Below are 16,096 nucleotides of genomic sequence, written 5' to 3'. Positions count from 1 at the left end.
AATTAAAGATTATTCTTATCTTTCATAATAGTTCTTAATTGAAATTTATCTAAACGTTCTCGATATATTCAAGAATATCCAAGTGTCACGAATATCCAAACGATTCATTTCTCTACGATAGGTGAACGAAATAAATAATTTTCTACAATATTTTTTCTTCTGATTATATTATTTCCATCGTCATGGATAAGCGTATGTTTAGATAATATTCATTAGAGAATTCATAATGCGGATTGATTTATATGCGATTTAATAGAGGCGGATGTTGTTGTTACAGTTTGAAAAGTAGCACGCTTTAAATTGTATTTCTACGATATATTTTTTTACTATAGTCTTTTCTTGCGTCAGACACGATTCATCCCACGCATAATTATACCGTACACACGCACGCAACACGCATGTAACACGCACGTATTCCGATTTCGCATCCTCCCTCTTCAACTCGTTAAATTCACTTCGATTGGAAATCAAATTAATTAAAAAGTCGATGGGTTTTAATTAAGGTTTTTCAATGATAAGGATCTGAACAACGAACAGCATTTCGGTTAAACGTACAATGGAGAAAGGACGTGTTTGTATAATAATCAGGAAAGCTATCGATATGTTGTACCTCATTAACCCATTGAACCCCCCATTGGAATTTTAGATAATTAAAAGACAAGGTGTTGCGGAGGAATTGTATTTCTTTTTTTTTATTTTTTTTTAAATTGCACAAAGTCGATTAAAATATAAATAATAATTAAGTATGTTTTTTTGTTATTAGGATGGGACTCAAATAATCCGAAATAAGTAGGACACTTTTAATACCAACGTGTTTCAAAGGATTAAACCAAATATTTCTATTTTATATTGGAAAAATGATTTCTTACGCGTTTTTATGAGCTTTCTAAGATTTCTATGATCGCAGAATCATGTCGATCGGTGAATCGAACGATCAGTTACAAACTAACGATCACTTTTGAAATCGTCATTATTGGTCTGATTTGTTAAACAGCCTCTTTACCCTTTTTGAACTTTTCTAAACGTTTATGCGATAATCCTATACGAATGGCTGACGAGGTAAACGTCGTTGTAACAGGTCGGAGTAAATAAAACGTTTATCGACTATTTTATTTATTATTGCAATCCAATCAGGATATTCGACTGGACAACTGTCAAAGTTTCAGGTGTTTGTTTTTTTTTTTTTTTTATTATCATCATAATCGTCATTCGTTAGAAATGATTTCGAATAAACCGTTTATATCTTTTCATTAAATTCATATTTCGAGATTATTGTACACTTGTGTTAATGTACGTAAGTGTATTTGTACGTTTGCAAAAGTTTCTCGATATCTTGATGTTATGATCATTATTATAGAAAAAGTAATATCTTTGAATGATTTGTTAGAAGCAACGTTCTTGTGTGTTGCATATATACATATATGTATATATTTATATTTTTTCTTCTTTTTTTTTTATCATTGCATTTAAATTAAAAAAGATAAATATTCATGATTTTGAGATAGATATGATATTAAGTGGAAGTCCTATTATCGGTCTCTTGACATTATCTTATAATCTCTATCATTATCTCGTTTTAATATCATACTTAATAATTAAGCTGATCGTAAGATAATTGTGTAAATGTATGTACAAATTGTTTTCTTTGTTTCTTATTACGCATTATAGAATAATACAAAAAAAAAAAAATTCAATAAAGAAAATTCAAAAGAATAATTAAAAAAGGATCAAAAGAGAAAAGTAGAAGAGATTACAATATAAAGAAGAGAAAGAAGATGAGAATTAAACGTATTTGCATCTCATTGTTCTCTCTAGTAACTTTCACTTAATTGCAACTTCGTTTTCCGAACTTGATGCATGTCGAAACGGGTGCCAGAAAGTAACATCTTAATCTTTCTTTTGAAAGTTAATTAACCATCAAAACGAGCCGTCATCCTGACATCTTCATTTTCTTTCTTGAAGAGAAAAAAAAATAAAAGAAAACAAAAAAATAAATAAAAGGGTCGATAAAATTTGCGATATTCAAAATGAAAAAAAGATAAAAACAAATATGAGGCCTAATATTTTTTTTTAACCTCAAATCGTTCGAATTCAACGTATTATTATATATATTATACTTTTCCCGTAAAACCCGTTATCATTTCTGTAAGAAAATAATTCATATAATAAGATCGTTCGTCGTATTGGTACAAAAAGGAAAAGAAAAAAGAAAAAAGAAAAAATATAAAATAGTAAACAAGAAAAACGTCGTGCTCCGCGCGTGCGTTCGCAAGTTTAAAATTTCATTAATTGAATCTAATAAGCCGAATAAGAACCTATTTAATATTTTTCTTAGCTAACAGTATATTCTATTCTCAATCGTATTTACGTGAAATTTACAACGATATCGCAGTACAAATGAATTATAATGGATTATAATTAAACGCGTATTAAGAAATTATATGTTTCAATCGAAGATTGAGGGTTCTTCCCCCCCCCCTTCCCCTGCCCCTGCCCCTTTCCTCCCTGATTGATCGTGAAAGATTCACGAGTAATCTGGAAGTTAGAAAAAGTAGTTCGATTCGAGGTTGTTGATTCTCGAAGAAACAACTACTTTGCTCGTAGAATCAACTTGTAATATAATACGATCACGTACAACGTCTCGTTTACGGTCTAGAGGAGGATGACTCAGGTGAAATGTTGAATGAAGTGCGCGCGCGCGCGCGCGTGTTTCAGAGAAGAGGTGGAAAAAGACGAGGACGATACGGGAAAGGAGAATAGGAAGAAGAAAAAGAAAAAGAAGAAGAAGAAGAAGAAGAAGAAGAAAGGAAGGAAGGAAGGTTGCTGATCCATCTAGTGTCGAGGACGATTCGTGATCTTGCCCGAACGAGGACGGCCAGTTTACGGTGCAACGATCTTCAAATGACGTAATAATCTTACCTCCGAACGAATCGAAGGTAAAATACCTTACCTGATTGCATTTATCGTTGTCGTACGACGACGACGACGATGCAACGAGGCAGTGGTTCTTAATCTTCGCGTATACTTTTTTTCTATTGTTTTTTTTTTTTTTATTCACTTTGTATATCTGCTTAATCGAGTTAAAAAATAATTAGTTAAATTATTTAACAGGAATTTTTTGTTGTGTAGGGAATTTTTGTTAGTTAACGGTTACGATCAAATTTTACGATGGTAGGATATAAAGGATTAAGATTATGGTAATGATAATATTAGGATTAATCAAAATGTTCGTGCGTTTTAATTAAAATTAATATTTCACTTGTATATATTAAGTAATTTTATTGATTTCAAAAAATTGCAATATCTGAAACAACACAATGAACGAATGAACTTTTGGATCACCCTAATAGTAGTAGTAGTAGTAGTGTGTATCTGTGTGTGTTTGCATTTTTGAGATACGTTGATCGATAGTTATTGCTAGATACGTTTTTGTTTATGAAATGGATTAGTTGAAATTAATCATAGAAAGATTTGAATTTATGCCAAATAGAGACAAACATTAGATTAACAAACGTAATATCCAATTTTTGTATGTTCATTAAAGTTTGATTTAATTATAATACATCGATGAAATTTATTTATGAGATATATTTCTCCTAAAAGATGTATATAGGTGAATGTTAAATGAAGAATCATTGATCAAAGAATCCTATCGTGAACTTGAAACTCAAGGAAACCCTTTTCTTGTTGAGTTGATGCTTATTTTGTCGCTATCTTCCTTTTTCTTTATCTCTCTTTCTGTCGTTGACTTTAAGTGGTGTCGTCCTTATTAAGATTTATGGTAATAAACAAGTTACAAGTGGTAACATCATTTGTTAATAATCCTCTCTAATCCTACTTGTTATAAATCACGAATGAAACATATAATAAATCGTTAAAAGAGTGAATTAATTTAAATATCTTTGTAAATCCAATATATATCTTTCTTTCTTCTCTTATCATTCTAACACCACGCAGTTAAAATATTACACGAAAGAATAATAACTTACATTAGTAAGAAAGCAATCGATGTTATTTCGGAAACACGGGAATATTAAATATTACTCGATCGTTCATTTATTATTCTACATACATATATAAATTTATTACGAATATTTATAGATAGTAAAAAAAAAACATGACATTCCAACGTGATTTACGTAGATATATTAATTTAATTATACCCTTAAATCCCATTTCTGACAATAATTAGAATCTAATTATGCATACAATCAATAAGACTATTCATATTCGTTCTATGAATTATCCGTTTAATTAGTATAGAACCATACATAATAAATGTATTCTAGCAATTGTCGGAGATTCGATTAAAGTCCGATGTATTATATATTATAATATATCGAAGTATGGTGAAAAGAAAGAAAAAAGAAAAAAATAAGAGATAGGTAATATAAAATGATAAATACGAGAAACCAATGTTGAACGAACGTTGGATTGGAATGATCGTTGGCACGTAAGTAATTATTACTTTGTCAATGTTTTTCAAATCGGATCAAGTCATGTTCATTATTAAACTAAAGTCATGCAAAGTAATTCATTCGGCTTTTCCATGCGAGCGAACTAGCAGAGATAATAAATAACCACGCACTATGGTGTTGTAATAAAGTACTTTCAACCGTGTGCTTAGTGGTGTTAATGGTGGTGGTGGTGGTAGTAGCGGTAGTGGTGGTGGTGGTGGTGGTGGTGGTGCACGCAAAATACGTTAGAGTAGCATAAGAAGCCACACCCACAGAGAATGAAAGATACTTCAATGACAAGAATGCAGTGTAAAAGTGTCCCGTTTCGTTCCAATTAGAACATGATTAGAAACTTTTCAACATTGCTTTTTCTAACGCAACTTTACAGATCTTAGGAAAGAAAACGCAAATAAACTGTAAACACGTTACTTTTTTTTCTTTCTATGGTTAATACTTTAAACGTTAAGACAACACCATTAGCCAAACTTAATCGCGAAACTTAACTGATTAACCCCCCTCCCCTCCCCTGTTCACCCATACTCGCAAATGGGTTCCACTGATTGTAAAAGTTTCTAAGTTTCTCGTGTAATATAGTTGTATATTTTTTATTACAGATTAATTGTTAACCCTGATCACGAACGTGTAAACATTTATCTTATTGTCGTAATGCCACCACGTTCCCGCGCTAAATTCTATTGAGATTACTCGCTAGCATGATTGATCTTGCACCACCTTAGATATACACCAGCGAAGATACTTTTCTCCCCCTTCATCCACATCCACCCTAATTAAGGACAAATATGATCGATCAAACAGAAGGCGATGGAAATTCTTTAACAAATGATTTTATCTTTTTCTCTTTTATCTCGTTCCTTTTTATCAACTCCGCATTAAATATAAGATTTATTTATCGATTATATAGATTATCCTGAAAATTTGATCGCATATGGTTTTTATTCTTTATTGTTAAGAAATAAATTATAAATGAGTCGTAGGGAAATTTTTAATCGTTCAAGGAGAAAGTTAATTGTATAAAGTACGAAATAGGATATATCGGGTTTTATATTTTTTCTATTTTCTTTTCCTTCCGGATTCAATTAGTAACGTTTTCTTCGAATTAATAAGAAATAAATGTTATTTCTATGAGTACTGTAAAACCATTCATTAACTACTGTTTAACTGCAAATTGGTAGTTTTGATTGTTGCGTGCGGTCTGGGCTGATCTTAAAGATAAATTATAAGTTTTGCAAATGGATGGTTTTAGTTCCACCATCTTTTCTCTTCTTTTCTTTTCCTTTTGTTTCGTTGTTGTTTAAAGAAAGAAAAAGAGTTACGAGTTATCGAACGAAGAATCTTACCAAAGTAAAACACAATTTATAGGTAATTGAGTAATACTAGAACAATTAAATAAAAAAAAAGAAAAATATAATTAAACATTCGATCGATCAATACGAATACCAACAATTTGAAAAGAGTTGTAAGTAAAGTAGTCAATCAAGGAAGCATGATCTGGAAACGATTACTCAAGTTCCGGAAAAAAAGCGTAAATATGTAAAATACTGGCTTTTATTTCAAAGAGTAAACAGGAAGATAAAAATGCCAATTGAAAGTAGTCACCAATCGTTTCCTCACTTTAAATCCACATTTTTTTTTTTTTTTTTTTTTAAGTCCCGTATTTATCTATACCTATTTATGTACGGGGATCCCCATACTGTCTTTCCACTATACGTTTTTCTAAGAAATATTTCGTACCGAGTATCGTTGTTCGCGTAACCGATCTTTTCTCACAATCAATTATAGTACTTAACACACACTAACTTACGTACAAGTATGAGTATTTCGAGAAAACGATTTGCAATCTATACGATAATGTTGTTGATCAAAGTTCAATAGAAAAGTAAAGTTGAACTGTAGCAAATAATTTGTTTGTCTTATTATCTTATTTTTATCTATATTCATATCTTATTTTTATCTATATTCATATCTTATTTCTTATTGCATTTTAAAAAGTTCGTTATACGAATTTGATATATAAACGTAGAATTTATTTATATTAAATACGATAGGACGTTATATGATTGGGTTGCCAATTTAATGACACTTATAATTAGTATAAATATATTAATAATAATGGTAAAATTTTTATTTAACATTTGTTACACTTACGTGACCCTATATCGGATATATTTTACATTTATTCAAATGTTGTTTAATATTAAATATATATATATAATATTTAAGATTACGTATTGCAACACATACAACTTGTGCTGATAGAAGTTACGTAAATTCCAGGCTTGCTTTCCGTGTGTTTTCTTGTTTTCCATGATTGTGATTGTTAGAAATATATATATATATACTATGATTCTGTTTACCTGATGGACATACCTTGAACTCGACTTAAAGTTCATGGACAATAAGCGTTTGGATTACTTGAGAATGTAATTGCAGGTTATAACGAAGAATAAATGTATCATGAAATTGATTTTAATAAAATCTTTTCATCAGGAGAGATAAATTCTCTATAATTAATAATAATTAATTATTAAATATTATGAAATATATTGTAGTTGACGGCCTAGTCACGTTGGATTAATAGTTAAATTAATAGTTAAAAGACAGAAACTGTGTGCTGTTGATTTCAGAGAGGGTGTAAAAAGGGTGTAAAAAACAAGAACAAAGCCAAGAAGTTTAGTTTACAATGCAAATAAGTTTCTTTAATAATGCGTCATTGCGATTAGCGTGAAAAATTGTAATAGTTTATTAAAAATTTGTATTAACTTGTTTATCGATGAAATGATAAATAATTCATTGGTGTATTAAAAATTGATTAAAAGTTGAAAATGATGATATATGTACATTAAATTGTTCGTGATCAGATTTAATTATTAAGTCATATATTCTCTCTTTGCTTTTACGTAAAGCAAGAAAATACAAGTATCGTGTAGTAAGATGTACAGATATCAGTTATAATTTGCGGAAAACATGGTCGTATGCGACATTTGTTACAATGTAAGTGAGAGTATAGAATAGTTGGCAAAGAAATAACTGGAAGAATCCTACCACACGTCTCTGATTTGCGGAAAAGAATCGTTGAGAGAATCTTCTCTTATAGCAAACTATTTTCTTGTCTAACATTGAGAAAGCTGTCAGTCTGCAATAGGTCAGTCTCATTAGTTGGAAATTCAAAAGGATGATAAGTTCGATTTATCTTCTTCCTTGATGATTCTTAATTACAGATTTCACGATGTTATAAAAGGAAGGTACGTCAATTGTCGTCTTAATTGTTAGTCATTATTTAGTCTTCCGTAGTTCCTTTAATGGCAAATCGTTAGAGAAATTTTTACGAATGATAAAACGTAACGTGTTATGATAAAATTCGATCTATTGTATAATAATTCTTGAAAAAATTAGATATAAAATCAAATAGGTGTTTGTTTTGATTTTTATTTTAATATTCGTAGTACAAATTTACTCGTTGAATCGAAATAAAATAACAAGAAAGAAAGAAACGATTTCATTGTCTCTTAACAATATTTTTTTCGAAATCGATAGGAATGAAATAATATTGGGTTGGCAACTAAGTTATTGCGCGGATTTTGTCGATAGATTATTATTAAAATAACCGTAAATAGTAAAAAAATATATATTAGAATGAACCAAAAGTTCATGGGTTTTTAAATGAATATTTCCAAAGTAAATTTTACAAAAATAATTCATTATGCAGTTTATAACACAAATAATACGCATGAATTTTTGATTCACACCCTAATATATGGATATATATATATATATATATTTATAAAGAAAGAATAATTAAAAAAGGAGAATAATAAAATGGAAAAATTAATTTGTTTCCTAGCGTATAATCTTATCGAACTTTTATCGATAATAACCGAAACAATACGGGATATAGTGGTGAAATTAACTAACGGAACAACGGCTCATTCTTCGCATCAAGTAATTTTCGAATGTAGTATATTTCGTTCATGCGCCGTAACGATTTTAATTGCAGATCCGCCCAGACGATTAGAATTTCCTGCGACTTCCCTAACTCCCCCTGGTTATAATTCAATCGCATTTTCTTGGATATCATCATCTCGGTGTTGCAGAAGTGAAAACGTGAAATACAATGCAAAAGAAGATTCCTTCGTATTATTTTTCTCTTCTGACTTTACTACTACTATTACTACTATTATTTTTTTGTATCTTCTTCTTTCTTTCTTTATCAAAACATCTGCTATTGTATTCGTTCCTCCTTTCTCCCCGTTCATAAAACTTTCAGTCTTGGTTCTTGGATATTTAATCGGTATTAGATCGGTACCGATCTCATGACATGAAATCGGTTTCTCCTGTTCTTCATAATAATGAATCCACGAGAAATTGAAGACTCCCATTCTATTAGGATAATGAATATAATGATCGTGTTTAAAATCTTAAGAAATAAACTCTCCCTTTTTCTTCTTCTCTTTTTTTCTTCTTCTCCTATTTTCTTTTTCCAACCACCGACAGTTTGTAATTAAAGACACGTTGTATGTTACGTGATACGACAAAGTGAAACGTTTTCTAATCAGCCGGAAGATCCGAGGGAAAAACGTTTCTCACTTCTCAATATCTCGTAGATGGGTACCTTTAACGTTCGTATAAATAACAGATAACTTCTTGGTCAATCGTAAATAGTAGTAGTAACTCGTCTTCTTCTTTGAGAAGAAGAAATCGAAACATTCAATTTCTTTATTACGTATATCGATTATAACTCTCACCAATAAACTATTGGTTATTTCTAATTTAACACTTTTAATATAATATTTCATAATTTGGCAATGAGAGAAATATTTGTCAGCGATGAAATTGTTGTTAAATCATCCCAATTGTTCGAACGAATGAATAATACGAATTCCTGTAATGAACAAACGTGTTTTACTTTGTTTGTTGCGAAATACGGAAACGATTAAAGTGTAACGTGAATAATGGAACGAATGCTAAACGGTTTTAAATAATTAATGATACCAGCTGATTTAGTCGACGTTCAAATATCTAACGATTAAACGTGACTCAGTCGCAATTGAAACAGACGTAATAATACGGAATACGGATTCGTTTAGGTGAACGAAAATTATTAATCAAAATGATAGCAAGAATTCATTCGAATGTTTCATCTTTTATCAAGACCGGCAATTAATATTTATTCTTACGTAAGAAATTTATTATTCGGTTTTATCTCTTTTACCAAATATTATATAATAAGTGTTAAGCATAAATATATCTTGTTAGTTTTGAAGTTATCGTTAAGAAAATATTGACTTATTTCACTGGTCGTTCTTTTATCAAAATATATATTATACATTAATACAATAATTCATTGAGTTAGTGACAACAACAATTGCGTATGACATTTTTACATCTTTACGAGAATTTATATGTACTTGTCAAAAATGATAAATTGATCATCTCGAGAGATTACTTCCACTGAAGGTCACTTTTTATTCCTTTTTTATTTTTTTTCAGATAAGAATACACCACGTACAAATTTGTATACTCTTACCAACAAATCTGGAATATTTGAACTGTGAGATTTGTCGAGATAATTACGACGAATCGGACACGTTGGCGAAGGTCTCTTTTTTTTTATTATTATATTATACTTAATCTTATATTATTAGGATAAACTGATTGCAAGTAAACGTCTCGTTGTAATATAATTATTGTCTTCTCTTAGTCATTGTGCTCTCAATACGATGCTTTTAAATGCAAATCAATACGTGCGTTAATATACGATTTCTGGAATAATTCTCGTACGTTTTCTAACAAAAAAAAATTTCTTTTCTCACACAAACGTAAGATCTGAAATAAAGGTCATTACGAATGATCGTATTATATAGATTGTTGCAATGTTCGGTAATGATATGGTCGTTGGTTGCGTCTTTCATCGGAGAAGGTTACTGCATTATGCAACGATTACACGTGTATCTGTTACGGTTAATGTATTACTATAGGTATTATATACAATACCCAAAGGGTTTTGATCAATCTATAAAATATGTTTCGTGCTTCGATTGGTACTGTTTAAGGAATATGGGGTGGGGGGGCATAGGGGGATGGGTAGGTCGAAGTGATGGTTCAGTTCGTGTATAAGTGATATTAATCATGGGAAATTGAAATATTCATTCACAATGTCAACAACAAATTTCGTTTAATAACCATCTATTATTTAATCATTGGATAATCATATTGCCAATATCTGCATGATTTGATTTATTGAAAGTAATTGCTAATGACTATCAGTGTTAATGCGATCAACAAAAACAAAAGAAAGAAAAAAATGTTTCGTTAAATCTTTTATCCAATGTTATTTTGTCAGGGTTACGTCCAAATTTTTGCCTTAGTACGATTTATATAAAACCGATAAACAAAATAATTCAATGAATCAATGTAGCCTAATTCGTTATTCGATTTTTCCAACGAACAACAAGTGATACGATAAAACGATCGATAAAAGAACGATTCAAAGGGTATAGAAGAGAAGAGAAAAAAAAGAAAATGAGAGAAGTTTATGTTTTCTCATTAGAATGATCGGAATCGATTTGAAAAAGTATCGAAGAATCCGATAAAAATAATAATATATACTGCGAGGAATAAAAAAATAGAACAACGTTACCGTCCGACGAACTATTATTTCCTTCAACTAATTATCCCGTCTTGATAGATCACTATTTCTATCGAACCGGACTACGATTCAAATGGTCGTATATTGTTTTTATGATACTTAATTGGGACAAGGGAGGTCGGGGTAAGGGATCGTTGGAGATCTCGAAGGTTGATAAAAAGTACGAGAGATAATATAATTGCTGATCCAAATCTAATGCCCGACAAGGGAGGTCGGGGTAGGGATCGTTGGAGATCTCGAAGGTTGATAAAAAGTACGAGAGATAATATAATTGCTGATCCAAATCTAATGCCCGATATTAATCACGTGACTTTTTTTTAGGGCATCGAGAAAGGTAGAAAGATGTAGGGGCGGGAGGTGGGGGGTTTGGGAAGGGGGTGAAAGGGAGAGACGATACGAGAGAAAGAGAGAGAGAGGGGGGGAAGAAAGAAATCGGCGTAAGCTTTTTTGTTTTAATTTTTTTTTTTACTCCATTTTTGGCGGAGAACGACACAAGCTTTCCGATTCGCAGGTGGAGGATACAAAAGAGAAAGAAAAAAGAAAGAAAGAAAAGAAAGGGATGGGAAGGGAAGGGAAGGAAAATATCAGGGAGCGGCTGCTCTCGTTTGACTTTTGAATTTTTTTTTCTTTCTTTTTTTTTTTTGGCTTCGGTGATATCCTAGTGAATGTCCAGGGTCTTCCGGTAATTCTTATTGACGTGTGGCCTGATATTCGATCGTCGTTTGCCGTAACCGAAAATATTTCAACGGTAAAATTCTAACACTCGTCGTGATTACCATCGTATATCTTTCTACAAGGATTTAAAAATTTAGGTCACTTTCGATTTTAGGAAAGTGTACATACAAGGAAAGGGTTTGGATTTTGGAAAGGAATGTAACCTCCTTAATGTTTCACTCTTTAACAGTCTCGTATTATTCATTATCTTTTAGACAACCATTTATTACCTACAGCTAATTATATTATTTAAATTGCTAATATCTATATATATATATATATATTTATATATATTTTTTTTTTCTTTTAGGTAGTCAATTCATTTCTACTTCTTTTTTTTTTCTATACTGACATTTCCTATCGGCGCGGTATTTGATGAATTCATGTTTGGAGATTTTTTTTTTCCAAATGATTTTTATAACGTCGATCTAGTTGACCAAAAAAACGTGTTTCGAATCGGTTAGTTATTTTTCTTTTTTTGCAACTTAACAATTCTCCGCTACTTTTTTTATTTATCCTTTTTTATTACTTTTATACGATTCATAATGTACACAAAGTTGTAATACGTTTTACAAATGTACCAACAAAACAGCACGCTTATGCTTAAATCGAAACGTAGCCGCAAGACATGCCGGGTCGCAAATTAAAACACAACACTCGCAGTTATAACCCGAGGTGGTACACCATTGATCGAAAATTGGATAACGACCATAAATTCCGTCCGTGTTCTCGCGCTCACCGTGAACGAATAACGCGGAAATGCGGTTTATATAAATTATCGTCGTCGCTTAGATTTAACGAATACGAAAGTTCAAAAAAAGAAGATAGGATGCAAGGTAGGACATGCATGGTGGGCGCGTGCGTTTTCTCTCTCTCTCTCTCTCTCGTCCTTTTGTTGTTTTCTTACATTTACGGTACGGGTAGAATATCACAGGTATTCTTTTACCTCTCTTCCTTTCTCTCTCTCCCCCCACCCTCCTTTCACAATGTACTTGTCAATTAACCACAACCGATTCTTGTACCAGGAAAGAGGGAAAGTTTGAGCGATAAAAGAAAAAAAAATAAACAAATATAAAAAGCACATATGCGTCTAGATATCGAAGGAACCTAACTGGAGAGTCATTCTGAAGGAAGGGGAGAAAACAAAAATAAAAAAAATATAAAAAGACGAATATTAGGTTATTACTGTTTGATATTGATTAGAAACGTAATGTGCTGATGTAATAAATTATACAATAAATTAAGGATCACGTAAGGAAATAATTTATACGATAATAGTCATAAGTAAATATAAAAACTTATAATAATAATAATAATAATAATAATAATAATAATAATAATAATGAAAAAAGGCAAACATATCTAACGGTTAAAATAGTAGTGGTGAAAGCAAAATTTAATAAACCGATAAAAATCGGTTAACGTAATTTTGTTTTTTTTTTTTTTATTCTTTCACATCAAAAAAGAAATTTCTTCTTTGGATAATATGCGATGCTCTGAAAAGGAAAGTAACGTCGTTGTGGTCCAGCTTCTTTCGATAGTTTCACTCCCTTGAGAGAGGTCGCATGTTTTAAACATCGTAGATGCAAAAAAAGTAAGATTAACAGTCGAAAGGACAAATATTTCGTCGTGTAAATTGTATTTTCACTCTCGCTACTAAAAGTTTTGTTTTCTTTTTCTTTGTGGTTTTGTTTCGTTCTTTAATACTTTTTTCCCTTTTGCTCCATGGGGATTTTCGGAACGACGGCTCTGAAATTTGTACTTTTATCTTTTGACGAATTAACAACGTGTCCGTGAACACTTGTAGGTAAAAAAGATAAAAGATAAAAAGGAAACAAAGTCTAGTTTAATTATGATGTAATTAATGTGCCGTGGTTGATGAGCTTATGTACACGTATATGTAAATATATACGTTCGCGTGTATGTAAAAGTGCGAATGAAGATTGTACGTATATATATATATATATATATTATCGACTAATTAATTAATTAATTAATTCCATTCTAGAGAAGCATAATTATTTCGTACATCTAGGCATAATTTAAGCTAGTACACAGATAGCTGGTGTAGTACATAGATATAATTACTATAATATACCTTTAATTATCATTTTGATTAGATCTAAAGAAAGAAAGAAAACGTAATTATTTATTTCTATGGATACAATTTTGATTTTATTTCTATGACGTTCTTTCTTTTACTTTTCTTACATATTTATACGTACTTCTATATGTGTATATACATGTGTATATGTATGTACAGGCACAGAAATGATCTCGATTAACATTTTTTTGTATCGTTATAACCATTCTCGTAGTGATTCAATTGTCCGCCCTTTGAAATCGAGACGATGATGTCCTTATTTGATGATCACGCTTTCCCCTTCGAAATCTCGAATGCAAAAAAGTGGGTGTGTCGGACGTCACTCTTTTCTCGGTGTGAGGAAATTTTTTTTTTTCACATCTTATCGCTAAGCATCAAGTATTATTATATTATATTATACTTGCCGAGAAAAGATGTCACGTTTTGAATCGCGTCCATTAAAATTTGCGTCTGCTACGTTGGAAGAAGTTGGCAATCGCGAATAAATTGGAGAAAGAAGAAAGAGTGATTTGCAGGGATTGTATTTGGGTTTTGACATTAATCCGATTTCATAACAATATAGGAGAAAAATTGATCAAACTTAATTATTTTCCACCACCCCCACAATTGTCAGATTGACGAGGATCCATCGAAATGATTAATAATGGAACACGTCGAGAGATTTCTTCTACTTAAATTGATATTATTTTTATTTTTTATCTTTGTGAATTCCCATTAGTATAGGGCGTTTTCTTAGAAAAATGTCGGACCGAAGTGGACTCGATTGAAATTATAATATAAAAAAAAATATATATTGGGTTGGCAACTAAGTTTTAAATTTGTTTAAAAGTTTGTTTTATATAAAAATTAATAACTAATCAATAACGTATTTTCCTTTGTTAACATTTAAAAAAAAATGACGAGAACTTAGTTGCCAAACAAATATATCCTAATTGCTAATGTTTTTCTTTTCCATTTTGAAAAATATCGTTCCTAGAAGTAGGTGTATACGTGCAATGATGTTCAAGCAATTTGAAAAGTTTTAGTATTAGTTAGTTAGTTCGTTTCGTTGTTATTGCGATTCCTTTTAGAATCCTGAGCAAACAGCCGAGAAATAGAAGCACGCACATAACAGAAAGAAAGCGAAATAACTTTCGAAGCGATTAGGAATAGGTATGCCGCAGCTATCTATTGACTATGCTAGACTTTGGCTTAGGTTTTAGCTTTGGTTTTAACTGCTCGGTTCCTCGAGCACTAAGAATAAGCGGCAATAGTTGAAGCAACGTGCCGACAACTTCGCTACCCGATTGCTGTTCGGTTGAACCGAGAATGCAACGAGTGGAGGAACGAATTCAGTGAAAGTTGCTGAATGAGATGAAAAATGTGCCGATCTATTTACATATCATTGATTCGAGTGCACAACAACTATGTATAACATTATGCAACAGTTGATACGTCACATGAACGTTATAATCTATGCTAAATAGGATTACTCTCGAGGAATCTGCGAATCCGTTTGAAAATAATTATATTATAATACAATCGTTTTAATATTTATATTTTTTAATACAATTGATTTATATATTACACACCCAGCGTTGTATTCAATCTGTTAAATTAAAATATCAAGAGTATGACATTTAATCATTGACTACTAACTAAAACAACATTCCGTGTAATGCTTTAATAATTTTAATTAATTTTAATTTTTAATATTCGATTATTAATTAATATTTTTAAATATTGCAGATAGTTATATTAGACATTAAAGAAATATGTAATAATAATGTTAAGTTATTGCTTAATTAATAATATCGTTTTAATTAAATTAGTTATAATACAGTAGTCGTGAAAGTGAAATGTTTAACGATTGTCTCAATAATTCCTCGGATATTTTAATTAAAATAATTTCCAATATTTAACAGAAATAATTTCTTGTTTTTCTTTGTTTTCATTTTAAATTTAATAATGACAGCAATCTCATTCCTAGATTAGCGTTATGCAAATGACCAATTTCATTCCGGAATGTTTTCCACTTTAACGATCAATAAAGTTCTTCGATAATTTTTCGCTTGACGGGATCCCGTTGAAATTCACTAATTTTCATTTTAAATATATTTTTCGATTTTTCTATACTCTATTAGTTTAACCGTATCTCGTGATACTTGCTTACGT

The sequence above is a fragment of the Polistes fuscatus genome, unplaced genomic scaffold (assembly GCF_010416935.1).
Source record: "Polistes fuscatus isolate 324 unplaced genomic scaffold, CU_Pfus_HIC Scaffold3, whole genome shotgun sequence".
Lineage (NCBI taxonomy): Eukaryota > Metazoa > Arthropoda > Insecta > Hymenoptera > Vespidae > Polistes > Polistes fuscatus.
This window is presented reverse-complemented; position numbering follows the sequence as displayed.